Here is a 15,760-nt window from a genome sequence, read left to right as displayed (position 1 = left end):
TCTCACATCATCCATCCACACTGAGGAGGAGGAGGAGGATGCTCACTGAGTCTCTGCTGCCTGTGCTGCACTCTGTGATTGGTCCCTGCAAAGAACCAATCAGGACGCAGATAAGTCATATTTATTCATTCATTTATTTATTTAATGCTTTGTTTATTCATTTATTGGTGTTTTTGGTGTGGTTGTGGCTGTTTAGTTTCTTCCCCTGAGGCTTGAGAGTGTGTGTGTGTGTGTTAGTGTTTTATATTTTTGAGACAAACGACGTCGAATGGGCTCATGGGAAATTGAGTTTTTTTGTGTGGCAGCTGACGCTTGGTGCAGAGGTGTGTTACACACCTGTGACCACAGCGTGGCAGACTAGAGCTGCAGCACAGCAGACTCCACCCATTCAGTTGATAGTATTCACGGTTCTACTGTATTTTGACCTAAAGAGACATTAACTTGTTTTAAAACATTAAAAAAAAATCATTGATCATTGAATCCTTCGTTTTTCCCCCCCAATCATACCTTTAAAAGTACTATATAAAGTTCTATATTTATCATTTGATCTGTTATTGCGTGTAATGTAGTAGTAATGTAGTTTAAAAGTCTCAATGGAAATACATAGTCCTGCAGTGTTGATTATTTACACGAGAAAAGGAAAAGAAGAACATGGCTTTAGAATAAAGTTCCGCTATGACTTGACATGATATCAATAACAGATATTGCTGTGTTATGCAGAAAAGGCTCAGGTGTGAGTCGAGGGAGCAACGGTTGTCACGGCGACAAAGGTGATCACCTCAGACTGCTGAGACTGATTTATAATTAAAGTCTGAATCCTACAGACAGCCCGCGGTACCAGAGTGTCTCTCTGTGCTATTAACAACGTCCTATTTCTTCCCACGATTATTTATAAATGGCCTCCCTCGCTCTCTCTCTGTCTGTGTCTCTGGTGGCCTGCTGCGAGAATGTAAACAAACATCAGATATAGCTAATGAGGATCTGAGCTGTGCACTCGGCTGCTTTTGACATAACCTGGTTATTGGAGTTAAGCAGAAATCCCATCAGAATGTAAACTTGATGTTTAACAGGCAGATTATGAACTGTACTATTATTATTATTATTATTATTATTCACATCACATGTATGACAACATAAAAGATGCATAATCCACTGTAAAGTCACCCATGGGGATTATAATTAATTTGTAAAATTATAGAGCCATTTCATCAAACACTGCTCTCTCTTCTTTTTGTCCTCCACCAATTTTCTTTCCTTGTGCAATGTTTACCTTTTTTTGTTTTTATTATGGAAGCTCAGTTTGCCTATTTCATGCTTGTGTTGTTTTATTCTGTCTGTCCCCCACTTTGTCCAATTATCATCATCATGATCAAACCGCTCAATTTACGTTTTAAACCTGCAGATTATAGGGATTTCATATTTTGGCGAAGACCCCCATGGAGCATGAAAACCAGTACAAGTAGTTTTTAAAAGTGCCCAGTGCTGTTTTGATACTTACTTTTATCTTTTAGTTTTTCTAAGTGATTACTACATAGCTTTTGCAGTCATCGTGTAATCCTTAATCCCATAAACTGTGTCTGTGTCTCAGTCAAACGATCGTGTGAAGTCAGACACGGATCATCTGTGCTCCATTTCCAAAAAAATCCCTCTGAAAAAGAATGTCAGCAGAGAGCTTAGATTTTGATATATGTACTTCCATGTGTGTGTGTGTGTGTGTGTGTGTGTGTTTGTGGACATGTGGCGTAAAGAGTGCGCATCCAAATTCCCTCTTCCTGCCTCCTCCTCCTCCTCCTCCTACTCCTCTCCTCTCCACGTGTTAGTCTGGCGTCTCCCTGCAGTCGAGGGCCCCTCTCTCTTGTGTCGCTGACTGGAATTGCACTTACGGTCATTTAACACAACTAAGGCAGAAACTGAGGTTTTTCTATTTCAGCTGCTTTTTTTGAGTCCTTAGAAATAAAAATAATTGTGTTACCAAGAAGATACCACAGTTACTAAGAAACAGTTTAGGATCTCTGCAATTTGAATAGGAATTAAGGTTAGTGGTTGCAGTATTGGAGTCAATCAAAAGCAGATTTATATAGTCTATTTGGCCTGAACACAACATAATTCAGTTCATTTAGTCAAATTATTAAGACAAATGTCATTAAATTAAACTTATTGTTAGTTTCTTTTACTTGAAACTATTACTAGTTTGTTTAGCGATGAATATTTTACGGATGAAAGGAAGTTGAACTATTCTGACTTCTTTTTGGAATTAGGAATTATGTCTTGTGTTTTTATGTGTGTGTGTGTGTGTGTGTGTGTGTGTGTGTGTGTGTGTGTGTAATAATAATAAATAAAGCCAGTGTGTGTCCTTCACGTTGCACCGTGACAGCACTGACAGGAATGTCATGGACAGGTCAGTTGTTGTTGTGCTTCAGATTCTATTTCTGAAATGACAAACAACAACAACAACAACCTGTAGTTATACTTTGATCCTGTGCAGAAAAAACAAAGATGTTACGTCTGAGATAACGGAGTAAAAAACAGACACGAGTTTGTCCCGGGGTTATCATCTTTTTTAACATCTTTATTCTTCTACGATGCACCACAGTGTGTCCTCTACCCAAAACGGCATGAGATAAGACGCCGTTCCCATGTCATCGAGGACGTGAAACAAGATTGATATTGATGACTGAATTCACACGTGGCGTTTTAGTGAGAAGCACATGTGACATGGTTTCTATTTGCGTTACTGAGAGAACGAGCAGCTTCACAGGAAGTCCCCGGTGGACAATAACGACGAAATTTAATCCAAATCAAATCCTTCTAACTTAAAGGCGACATAGAATGCTTGTATCACACATATATGTTAGTTATGGAGGTCTACTTACATATATTAACTTGTTTTCATGATTAAAAACCTCCTAATCGCTGCAAACGAGCCGATCAAAATATCTCCTCGCTGACGCTCTCGTCAGCCGCGCTGTTTCAGACCAAACAGTTGCTGTGATTGGCCAGCCAACGAGAGCTTTCCTACTGTCCTGTGATTGGCCAGGTACCTGGAAGTGACGTAATAGATAGGCCAGCACTCAGATACACAGCTCCCCCTCTGGCACGGTGGATGCTCTGCATCTCAGCAGCTACAACGAGACTAGTTCTTCTTCTTCTGCGGTTGAATGTACGCAACCGGATGTGCCCGGACTAGTGCCCGCACCGGGAGGCGCTACGGTGGTGAGGATTTCTGATGACGACATCAAATTAAGGAAGTGTCGATCCGCTTCGCAGAGCCCAGGAAAACAATACAACACTATTTTCTCAGCAGTGGCTGAACTGTTTGTTCTGAAACTTTAGGGTTTCATAAACGAGGTAATGACGCAGATACACACAAAAACGCAGCGTTAATTGGAGCTTCCGGTCTATGTCACCTTTAAGACACTCGCTGACCTTTATACTGCCTTCTGCAGGGAGGATTTTTTTAATTCAAAGACATTCATGGCTTCTCCAAGGTGCATTTTAATAAGTTTGGTGATCCTTTAATGTTTCAGCAGGGCAGGATTATCTGTGTAATACTTTGGTTTTTTTTTTTTAGAATATTGAATCCTGGTTTGTGGCCAAGTACATGCAAGGAATGTGCTCAGTTGTCTTGTTATATAACAACCTTAGCAACAAGAAAACGAGGCTTAAAAGCTAAGGATGAAAAAAACAAATACAATAAATTGAAGTAAACACAAGAATACTAAATGATAACATTTAGATAGATGGATATCGTTTAGCCTCAGAAGACTTTCTTTCTTACATACATTACTTTGCATATAATGTACTGGAAAACAAACAATGTTATTTTCTGAATCTCATTTACATAGTTCAGTGCCCACACAAAAGAGCCTGAAGTAAAAAGTTATCAGTTAAAATCTGTCCATTAGTGTTAGCGTAGGTTTTCACACTCTCTCCATCATCAACGTCACAGTTTCCTCCCAAACTTTTTTTTTTGTTCCATTAAATCTCCTCCCCCTTCACTCCCAACCAAATCTTTCCACCGCCGACCGCTCAGAGCCACAGGTCGTATCTGGTAACTGTCAGACTCAAGTTTTCCGTCGGTCCCCTGGGGATCCTGAACTTTAGAACTGGACTTCAGGCGGCAGATAGTGAAGTCCACATCCACTGTAACAGCAGCAGATCCATCAGATACATCAGTTTCTGCCTCTCCTTTGCTCCATCTTCTCTTTTTATGGATTAGAATTAGTTTTATTTGCACACGGACCATTTGACCTCTGCATTTAACCCATCCTTATTCCACAGTAGTCAGTGCACACATACCAGGTGCAGGAGCACTGATTGAATTTGGCAATGCCCCGCCGCTTTTTGTGGAAATGGCATTGTTTTTAATCCAAATGTTGCATGATGGGATTATGCAATGGAGCTCTATTGGATCACCGAGGACAAAAAACCTAGGAGAATTGAACAGAGACAATAGAGAAATGTACTTTTTGTAACACTTCTTGAACTTTCTTGGGGCAAAAAGAACAAACAAAAAACTGCCTGGGCAGAGAGAGGTCAAAGTTGGAGTGTTAGAGAGGGACTGATGTGGACTGCCGCATGCCTCAGCCCCCGACCTTTAACCCCGGAGGAGCATGAGGATAGTGCTGCACTGTCCTGCTGAACGAGACGTGTCATCATTTCCCCACAAAAGCACACATGTTCGCCTCACACACGCGCAGCCTCATCCTCTGATGGAGAACGGTGGCAAAAACAACAACCACCACCACATTAAAGACAACATGCAAACGACTGTACTGTACACGAGGCGGGCGGTGACACGGAGACGGTGACATGGCAGCTGGGATTAAACCTAGATTAGAAACACGCAGACGAACATGCTCACGCACATGACCTCCCACTTCCTCCTGAGCAGCCGACACCCTGTCCCTCTCCCATGTGCCTCATTCTGCTCTAAATGAGATCCTGATGTTCAGTTAAGCGCCAACCCCCCCCAAACCCCAAACCCCCGAGCCTTTGCTCCGCACGACCCCTTCAGCCAGAATCGAGGCAGTGAAATGCAACTTTGCTCTCCCTCCCTTCGTCCTCAGCTGCTGCACAGCAACATTGACGAGAGACAGCTGTTGTGGTGGCGAGAGGGTGTTAGTGATGCAGGAGGCAGCCAGCAACCAAAGAAGATACGAAGATAAATGAGCAGACCTCCGCCATGTGCGTCCACATTACACTGTAAATATGTGAGCCATTTTATTAGCGCACAAGTGTGTGGTTGTGGCCTGTGGGATTTCTTTTTAGCAAATTTGTAACTTGACTGCCGCAGAGATGTAAAGATGGAAACATATGGGTGGCAGTGGAGGACTGTAAAAAATCGTCGTGGAGCTCATAGCATATGTGTGGACAGAAGCTGCATGGAGTCTGGCTGGGGGACAGAAAGAGAGCGTCTTGGTCTGTAGGAGGAAGCCAGATTAGACAGAAGGTATCGCGTAGCACGCTTCCTGCCTTTTTTGCAGACGTTTCTCTGTGGAGACGGGAACCCAAACTGACAAAGACGCAGGGACTCAACAATCCTGCTGATAGAGAGAGAGAGAGCACTCACATGCATATGCACAGGCCTGTTAAAAAACTGAGAAAAAAATAATATTAGAGCTCTTATATTTGGACCTCAAGCCTTCATCGAGCAGTCAGTCGTTACATAAATAAAGGGCATTTTAAATGTTTCAAAGAGAGAGACCTTGGTTTCTGAATCTGGCTTTACATCCCAAGGTATGACTGCGTGACCTTGTTGTCCTTGGTTATGTGACGCTGTATTTCCAGCATCTGTTGCTTTCAGCAGAAGCTCAGATCCAGGTTCCATGTCCTTAAGGCAAGGCTCTTCTTTGCAACATGCATGCATGCATGCATGCGTGCGTGCGCGCGAGGTGCTGAGTGACACTCTCTGTTCCATTTTGTCAGGATGTGTCAGCACCCTCCTTGCTTTTCCTTTTTATCCCTCCAGCCATCTCTCCTCTGTCTCTCTCTGCCGCAGCTTTCACTTCACTGCAGTGGGCTGCGTTTTCTGAATTTTAGCTCGATGTATTTTTAATTTCTTCGGGCCAAAAAAAGTAGTTCAGGTTTTGGGTTTTTCTTCTAAATATATAATATACAAATATAAATATTACATATACAGTACGTATTTTCCCTCTCATATAGCTTTTAGATACTATACACTGACGTCTGGGGCATTCTTCTGCTGTATTCTCACGTGCGTTCCGTTTATGTTTCGTTCTCCAGTTGCGTTCTTCATATGAAAACTAAGAAAGTGACGTGAAACAGTTCCATCTCATCCACCTAAAATCTCCCTGTTAAAGGTCCAGCGTGTAAGAATGTGTGAGACTCTAATGATGAAACTGCAAAGTACAACAAAATGGACAGTGTTGTAATGTAACAAAGTACAAATACTTCTATACTAAGTACAATTTTCACATATCTGTACTTATATAATTATATTTCTGACAACTTTTACTTTTACTCTTTACATTTCCTAAATAAAATGTGTACTTTTACTCCGATACATTTCCCTTAACCATCTTCGTTACTACAAAATAAAAGTTGAGTTGGTGACGTAGCTGTTAGCCGCTCAGCTCCAAGTGGACGTAAAACACACCAGCGGCTCGTTTCTTCACCGTGTCCGACACCGAGACTCTGGTCTCTGGGTTTCTGTTGTACATTCCGGACGCCGGTTTTCAGCTATCAGCTGTTTCAGCTCTTAGCTGTTAGCTGAGCGGCCAATTGGGGAGCTAGCGAGCTCGCGCAGACAAACCGCAGATTTCGTCTCCAAGTTGAATTAAAACACAGTGTGACGTCTAGAAGCTCCACAGACTCCAAAAGTTTCAAAAAGTTAAAAAAAAACAAAAACTCAAGTAATATATAAGTGACTTTAACTTCTACCAAAGTCATTTTCTGGTAAGATACATGTACTTTCAAGTACTTTATACAAGACTGAAAATGGAGGACTCCTCTTTTCTCAAATCGGCCTTTTCATACCTTAAAGGAGATTATTTCTTCATAGTAAGGGGAAGTATATTCACTATATTCATACTGGACCTTCATCTAGACCAAACTCTATGGTGGCTAAACTTAACCGCTCATAAGCTGAAGAAACACGTGTTTGCATGTGAGACCACCAGACACCAATGAGCAATAAAAGTCATTTGGGTGGAATGAAACTTTAATGTGTCACTTTAGTGCGGCTCCCGACCGGGTGCAATATCTGGTAACTTATCTGGGAGGTGTTCCTGGCTACGGCAAAATTAGATTCCGGGGGGGTTAAATTGTTTGGACTTCCTGCTGCCATCAGGGTTTTTCTTATGCAAGTCGTCTAAAGCGTTTAGACGATTTCTTGTTATCCCTCTCGCTGGTCCATTTCCTAATACTGGGTGTTACTTGAGCGTTGGTGTTTATTTTTACTCTGTGGTCAGAACGAGGTATACCGTCCACTACACGAACACAAACACACACCGTTCCGAGTCGTGTGATGTGGCCCTTGTGATAGTTAATGTTGTTATAGGAGACACATTCCTGCAGGATTTGGTTGGGGGGGGGATGTTAGGTGTGAGTTTGTGTGTGTGTGTGTGTTTGCTTTAAATCAAATCCACTATACATCAGCCATCAGCACGTCTTACTCACACTTGGTAACTTCACACCACCGGTGAGGCAACCACAGACCATAACCCATACCATTTTAGACGTTTTGTCCCGAGACGTGTCCCCCCCTCTCCTGGGTCAACCTCTAAAACGGTGGTTTAAAGTAGCGCCGCCTCTCGTAAACATTGACCGACCACTTTGACCATGTGCTTTTGTGGTCATGTGTATATAAATACATATAAAACCATGTACGTGATGTCACATCTATACACTTTCTATACAAGACACACAGAGGACTAGTGTTTGTTACGCGGCGTCTTCAACCTGCCTCGCTAAAAATAAAACGCCTATAAAATAATATACGGCCGTATCACGCATGTATCACGATCTGCATTCTGTGCTGTAGTAGTCCAAACACCTGGTCTCCATAGAAACAACAGATCATTGGGAACAGAGGTCTTGCACTTCACCCAATGAGTGGTCTAGTTAAACTGTATGCGCTGCTGTTATATCCATGTATAATTCATCAATTATTGAAGGTGGCCCGAGGCATAAATCTCTTAAACTGTGGTTGTTACAAGAGCTTTATATTCTTCAGTGATGAATACTTTTTTACTGAAGGCTAAACCAAAATTACTCACTGTCAGGGAAACCCAGTAAAGCCCAGGCCCCAAAATGAGATTATATTGTTAAATTTAGTGCAACATTGAACAACTGTACACAGCAGTGTTTCCCCTACAGTTAATAATCTACCAGCCACCACACTTAGATTATTGAGCACAGCTGCTAACATTAATGTCAATGTGCCACTAATGGTCCAGCACCAAAATCTGTGATTTAAAACACTTTTGACCTGAATGAATATGGGCCACACTGTCACTGCATCCTCTTGGACACTGGCAAAAGTGCACAACGGAATATAAAACACAACAAAATATAAAACTTCAAGTGAGGTTTTTAAATATAAGACATAGGACTTGAAATTCTGACTACAACTGGAACTCATCGTGAGTAAGTGGAAAAGTTGAGTTCACTTGCGATTAAATGAAGGTCACTTTTGATGCTACTCTTGTGTACAAATACAGTCATTTATTGACAAAATCTCAGTTGAGAAAGCATCAAATCCAGTGACATTTCCTTTCCTTTAGCCAAGGATGATGCCCTGGTAAATAATTAAAACAGTATATTGCTGGGGTGACAGAATCTGGCTTACAAACGCCGTCCGTGTGACATGTGATCGCGTCACGTGATGTTGAGAGTCTTAGAGCATCAGCCTGCGCGTTGATGACCCAAATCAAGTCGACTGTCGTGGGTCTAGTTCCACCGTTACTTAAGTATCCCAAGGGAACGGTACAGTTGGGAGTCGGTTATTTTGGTAAACGCCAAAAAATGCAGTTCCACTTGATGGAACCCGCAGCTTATGGAAAGTGAGCGTACTTCCCTGCGTTCCTGAGGAGTTAATGAAAAAACACACTTTGGCTGATTTGTCCACTCAGGCTACCGTAGACGCGTGAAGATGGCGTCCCACGTAAGGCAAGACCCTTGTCTATAGTGCATATAAAACAAAAGTTTATTCTGAATGAATACAAATGTACTGATGGGGCTTGTATTTAATTGTTTACATAAATAAACCCATACACACACCCTGTTGTGTTCGTGTACACGTGAGTCTCTGACATTAAAGCAGCTTCCACAGGAATAAGCTGTGAAATTTTAAGTGTGGTCGACCTGTCACTCCACTCCAGCCCCCGCCCTCGCCGCTCTGCTCAACGGGAACTCCCCCTAAGTTCCCCGGTTCTCCTTCACTCTCTGCTCATTCTCTCCATGAGCTGTCATGCACACACATATACACACACACACACACACACATACATACACTCGTACGCGGAGTAGCTGCACGCCGAGGAGCGTTAACGTCCGCACTCTTCTCCGCTGCTCCCCGGTTCCCTGAGAAAGCGGCGGTTCGGTTTCGCAGTCAGCGGCGAGCCACGTCGTGACAGAGTTTGGAAGCGGCTGAAGGAGGAGAAAGCGGTGGAGGAGGTGGAAGGAGGAGAAGAAGGTAGGAGATGGTGTCAGTCGGAACGTTTTCCCTCTTCTCTCTCTGCACAAACTTTATCGTGTGTTCGCGTCGCAGTGATATCGCCTGTGCGGTTTCCACAGCTGCGGAGCTTTGTGAAAATCAGCCAGGGCGTGTTTTTTTTTTTTTTTTTTCAAGTATTTCTCTTTCCGCGCGCGCGTGTCGGCTCGTGCGTGTGCGCGCGCTGACTCAGTCACGTTAGTGTGTGTGTGTTCTCTCTCTGTGTGTGTGAGTGTGTGTGTCCTGTTGTGTCAAAGGAAGTTTGCAGAGTGGACGCAGATCATTGAAGTGACCACTGAAAAAAAAACAGTGACCTTCTCATGTGAGTGAAATCTTATTTTTCCTCAATTAAAAACTTAATGTAAGTGTTTTAGATCAAAGGCACTGCGCTATATCTGTTGTACAAGTCCAAGAAGTGACATGTATTCAGACTTAATTGTATAGTTATTGTCTGCATTGCAGTTTTGCAGTCTGATTTTTGACTTTAATATGAAGTCACTGCACTCAAAATGAAGAAAAACTACAGTTTTATGGTTGTTCCAAGGTCAATACACTTGTTAACAAAATGATAGATACAGAACAGGACAAGCAATAGAAATAAATGAACAAAGGCTCAGCCAACATGTGTGTATTATTGTTGCTGGTAGTTGGAGTTGTGTGTACTGTAAGTATGTGTGTGTGTGTGTGTGTGTGTGTGTGTGTGTGTCCTTCAACACTCCCATCAAGTGCTTGTTTGTGTGTGTGTGTCCAGTTGGTGATATCCTGTCAGATCCTGTGGGGTGGGGGTCAGTCACAGGGTCTCCCCTTTGGAATTCTCCTAGAATAGATGTTACACACATATACACACACACACACACGCACTTTGAGCAATGTGTTTTCTTTTAATGATGACCCCCAGTAACCTGTGTAATTGTTGCTGAGGCCCTGAAATCCACTTTATTTCAAAGCTCTACTCATAGATAGACCTTCAAAACCGCGTCGCTCTCGTTGAGTCAAAGCTTTCACTTCTCTTTGATGCTGACGACACTTTAATTCTCCTCTTTAAATCTATACTTTTCATCCTTTTGACAGCAGTGCTACCCGTGTAAGTGTTTTTTGCCCTCCTAGCTCTAAAAGTGCTTGTCAGATATTGAACAGAGTCCATTAGTCACTGCACATCACCTTTTTGTTGTTGTGGTTTACTCCAAATATCTAAATGATGATGATCATCATCATCATCTGAGGACTCAAGGACATGTTGACAGTGTGGACGGGCCCTGGGGTTTGGCACATAGTCTTTCTGTTGTGTGTCCATTCATTGACTTTACTCTTAGAGACAGAGGGGAGTGACTGGAATGAGTCAGAGAAAGAAACGTCAGAAAAGCCAGAAACCTATGCTCTCTTGTTTGTTCACCGGCCAGTAGAGGAGATCTCTCTGTGAGATGATGGATGCTTGAGAGTGTGTGTGTGTGCGCAAGAGGGAGTGAGAGGATTCTGTCTGTTGTAACTGGATCCTGGCTGAACACATTTACTTTGGAAGAACACAAAGACCTGACAGCACAGACTGTGCAGAATGTGGAAGATTGTGAGCGCGCGTGTGTGTGTGTGTGTGTGTCAGTTTCACTTTTCTACCTCTGTTAATAGGATGCACAAATCATGCACTTTTCTCATGGCAATTAATCCATAATTCAGAATAGGGCTGCAACTACTGATTTATGTCTATAATAAGAATAATAATAAGAGTATTTTTCACTCATCACAATCTCATTAAAAGCATTTTCAAGTAAATTATCCTTGGATAAATACTCTACATGTATGCAATATGTGTATCTTGGTATCTTTTTGTTTATTTTTTTAAGTCAATCAAAAGAAATTGTCACTGATATCGATCATGGAAAAACAAAATCCATTAGCCTAGTTGCAGCCTCCAATAGAAACCCTAGAGAAGACGTTAAAGTAACACAAAATAGGATTTGCTCTCAGTCCCCCTACAGTTGGCCAACGGTATTGTTTGTTACAATAACGTTGAACAATAACGTCTTAATAACCATACGTTAGCCTTTGTCGTAGCATTTTATATGTTGTTTTGTTTCTTAAGATATTAGAAACTCAATCTGACGAAAAACACGATAGAACTTGTGGTTCCATGGACCTGAAACCAGAAGTTCCTCTGTGCCAATTAAGGCGATGCAGACCTGCTCAGGCTTTGACAGAGGTGACTTTCACCCTGTGCCATCAAAATAATCTTGAAGACATTATTTAAAGGTTGAAATCCTACATCCTGTGACCCTCATGTGGGGGATAAAGCAGTGGATAATGAATTAATTAATGAATTAAATCCTATATTATGTTGCTTTAACAACCTCCGGACATTTTCCACACTGACCAGATTAATTTAGGATCTGCGGATGAAGAACTTAAGTGGTGTTGAAGAGTTTACACACACAAAATAAGGCTGAACTTTGAAACAATGCACTTAATATCGTTTAGCGTTCATCCTTCCATTGGAGTAATAGTAATGGTTTCTTATATCGCTAATGCTGCATTGTGTTTTAATGATATCGTTAATCAAGTCCAACTGCAATATCTGTCAGGAAAAGTTGCAAATCGTAGGGAACCCTGATATGAACACAAACATAAACATGCCTCCCAGATTGTGGAAAGATTGATGGAAAGGAAAATTTCACAGCAGTGAAACATGATGTTTAAAGTAGCCCGGGGTCAGACATCGTCTCCGTGTGTAAATTTATCCACCAGTCTCAAACCACATGAGGGGGGAACATTTGTACATTTACACTTGGATTCAGAAAGAGGCAGACTTTGACGGACTTTGATTTTCCCTCTTATGTCACTGAATTTCACAACGTATCATCTCATCCGAATCAGAGCGGTCGTCCTTGTCTAATGAAATAATGACAGTTTATCAAAAGACGCCGCCTCTTCCTGTCATTATCTCTGTTTATAAAGGGCCACTGATATCAGATATGATTATCACACCTAATAACTGCTGTCTTCCGTTTTCCATTCCTTTCTTCTCCTTCCTCCTTTTTTCTCGCCTCCTTTTGTGGACACATTGTGGAGGTTTTTTTAATAACCTCCAGAGAAGTTTAACTGATCAGATTTTTCTTGTGTACTGCTTCTCTAGCTTGAGTGGATGGCTTGTGGGCAGATGATGGGTGGGTGGATTTGGGCGACGGAGTCCGTATCCGTTTTTGGAAGTGCATTCATGAGAGCCACGGTTTCTCGCGGCCCCTCACAGATGTGCGTCTTTTCACAGGTACTCGTTGTTCCCAAGGTTTGTGGACGTGTGTGTGTAACTCGATATGTGTGTGTGCGCATGCATGTGTGATATTAATCTGGGTTTGATCCATTTTTCACGTAGGTGTAGAAGGACAGCAAGTGCCTAGCAACAATAACCCACTGGAATAGACTGGGAGTGTCCTGATGTAATAGGGTAACTAATGACTGTGGTTTAGGTCAGACAGAACTCGGTTTGATCAGTCGGATGAGTCACAAATCAGTCACAATGTTATATTTCTTTCCTGTTGGTGTCATTTCTATAAATAATGTGTTTCCTTTTTAAACCAAAAGCAACAAATAAAGGAGTATATTGAGTCATATTAATCGTTTGGTCCATAAAAAGGCAGTAAATATTGAAGAATGTTGACCAGTTTTTCTCAAACTTCAAAATGTCTTATTTTGTCTATAATCCAAAGTTATTGAATCTTAAACATGTCTTTGTTACATGAAACTTAGTAGCTGAAAAAAATCAGATAACTTGTTTTAATTATAAAAAATAAAATTGAAACTGATGATGAAATTTGTTGTTGCAGCCCTAATATAGAGATTTGGATTCTAAAATTGTTGAAAATCTAAAATTGGCAAGTTGTTTTTGTGTATTTATTTAGATGTCCCGAGTTTTTATTCTCCAAAATGAAAGTTTAAGAATAAAGATGCCGTCGTAAAGCTTTTGATTTGGGATATAAACAAATTTAGCTTGGTTTGAATTCAGTAAAAAGCTCACAGCAACATGTTTGTGCTTCCATTAAATCTAATTTCATTAAAATAAACCCTACCCTTTATTCACATTATTTATTGTGAGATTGCACTCACAGCACAGTGTTGTTGTTGTTATTAGTCCATTATAACAAAGGGGGCACTTACATTTTACACATCACGTTAAGCTTATCCAACTGGACGAGTATTACTGTGGGACTCTCGGCGTCTTCTGCGGCTCAGCAGCGAGCTTTCAAAACCCTGAGAACTTGTTTTTCATTATCCACTCAGAGCTTATATACACATACAGCATGTATAACAGGGAGTGTATGCGTGTAGTGTGAAAGACTGGAGTGTTTATTAGACAGGAAGTCTCTAATGACTTCAGGCCACTAAATTTGTCAGCTTTGAGGGCAAGTGTTATTATATTACTCCAGCACTTTCAGATGTTTTTTTTTGTCGCGGTTCAAACTATTTAATGCCAGGGTCTTTTACACCCCATCATTTTTTATTTCACCATTCAGATCACTTGAGAGATTGACTGAAGTAAAATATTTGCAGAGATTTTATACGCGACACACACAAACTAGTGAGTGAGCCAAGCAGCTGTTTTCAGTGTAACTGAATCATTAGAATAAGTTCATTAACGATGTGTTCAGTACTTCCTGCGTGATCGGAGCACAGACTCCGTCACTGAACTAAAATACGGACGAACAGGGTTGTGATTTGATTCACTTATCACCCGGCTTTCAGCAGTGCTGACGCTAAATACAATACAAATGTAAATGTTGATATTTAAGACATTTCCTTTGCTAAAAGTTGGAGATTAAGGCGTCTTTTTAACTGATATACAGTTCAACATTGTTCGCTTTGATTCTTGGGTTTTGACGTTGCGCTGGGGGGTCGTTCTGAGGGGCAAAAAGAAAACTGTGCAACTAACAACAAGCCAACGTCAGCCGAACGGAACAATGATTCACGACGACGAAGACCAGAAAATGCCACCAAAGACCTCTCTGTGTGTTGTGTCTCAAAACATTGGCAGGGGACAGCATTTGTATTGTTAAAACTGATGTATTTATTGTTTAAAAAATGACACTATTATAGTTATAATTGCACATTTCAAATTTTAATTAATTCTAACCATGTCCTTAAAAACCAGGTCTTAGCTGTCAAAAAGCCCTTTAGAGTTTCATCTTTCCAAAACGCCTTTGCCTCTTATGGATTATGAAGTATTTTGGGCAGAGTTTGCTTTTTTCACACTTTATTTTTGACTATCATTACATTACATTACATGTCATTTAGCAGACGCTTTTATCCAAAGCGACTTACAATAAGTGCATTTAAACATTTGGGTACAAATAAGTGCTAGAAGTAAGTAAGAGCTTCAAGTAAATCAAACTATGAAGTGCTAGTCATAAGTGCGATACATTTTTTTTTTTTTTTTTTTTGTCGTCGTCGTTATCGTCTTAGTCGAGGTAGAGTCGGAAGAAATGTGTTTTTAGTCGGCGGCGGAAGATGTGGAGGCTTTCCGCTGTCCGGATGTCGATGGGGAGCTCGTTCCACCATTTGGGAGCGAGGACAGTGAACAGTCTGGAGTTCTGTAAATGCCTCTGCGATCCTGTCAGTGAGGGGGCAGCGAGCCGGTTTGCCAATGCAGAGCGAAGTGGGCGGGCTGGGGTGTAGGTTTTGATCATGTCCTGGATGTAGGCTGGACCGGATCCGTTTGTAGCATGGAACGCAAGCACTAGAGTCTTGAAGCGGATGCGAGCAGCTACAGGAAGCCAGTGAAGGGAGCGGAGGAGAGGTGTAGTGTGGGAGAATTTTGGTAAGTTGAAGACCAGTCGAGCTGCTGCATTCTGGATGAGTTGCAGGGGTCGTATGGCACACGCAGGGAGACCAGCCAGGAGGGAGTTGCAGTAATCCAAGCGTGAGATGACAAGAGCCTGGACCAGAACCTGTGCCGCCTTCTGGGTTAGAAGAGGCCGTATCCTTCTGATGTTGTACAACATGTATCTGCAAGATCGAGCTGTTGCAGCAATGTTGGCAGTGAGGGAGAGATGGTCATCAAGTGTCACACCCAGGTTCCTTGCGGTATGAGACGGAGTTACC

General features: G+C 41.8%; 1 protein-coding gene across 2 annotated transcripts in view; it reads left to right on the top strand.

Moving 5' to 3' along the window:
- Positions 1 to 9,429: 9,429 nt before the first annotated feature.
- The window catches only part of ppp2r3a (protein phosphatase 2, regulatory subunit B'', alpha), a 57,535-nt gene continuing 51,204 nt past the window's right edge, over positions 9,430 to 15,760 (top strand). Inside the window, exon 1 of one of the 2 annotated variants that reach the window (XM_058614782.1) lies at positions 9,430 to 9,658. The gene's annotated coding sequence lies outside the window, so the exon portion shown is untranslated. Of the gene's footprint in view, positions 9,659 to 9,745; positions 9,999 to 15,760 lie in introns of those variants that run through there. The other variant, XM_058614784.1, reaches the window with a different exon arrangement.

This window comes from Solea solea, chromosome 18, assembly GCF_958295425.1.
Source record: "Solea solea chromosome 18, fSolSol10.1, whole genome shotgun sequence".
Classification (NCBI taxonomy): domain Eukaryota; kingdom Metazoa; phylum Chordata; class Actinopteri; order Pleuronectiformes; family Soleidae; genus Solea; species Solea solea.
The sequence above is the reverse complement of the archived record's forward strand: the minus strand, read 5'-3'. Positions and strand labels throughout refer to the sequence as shown.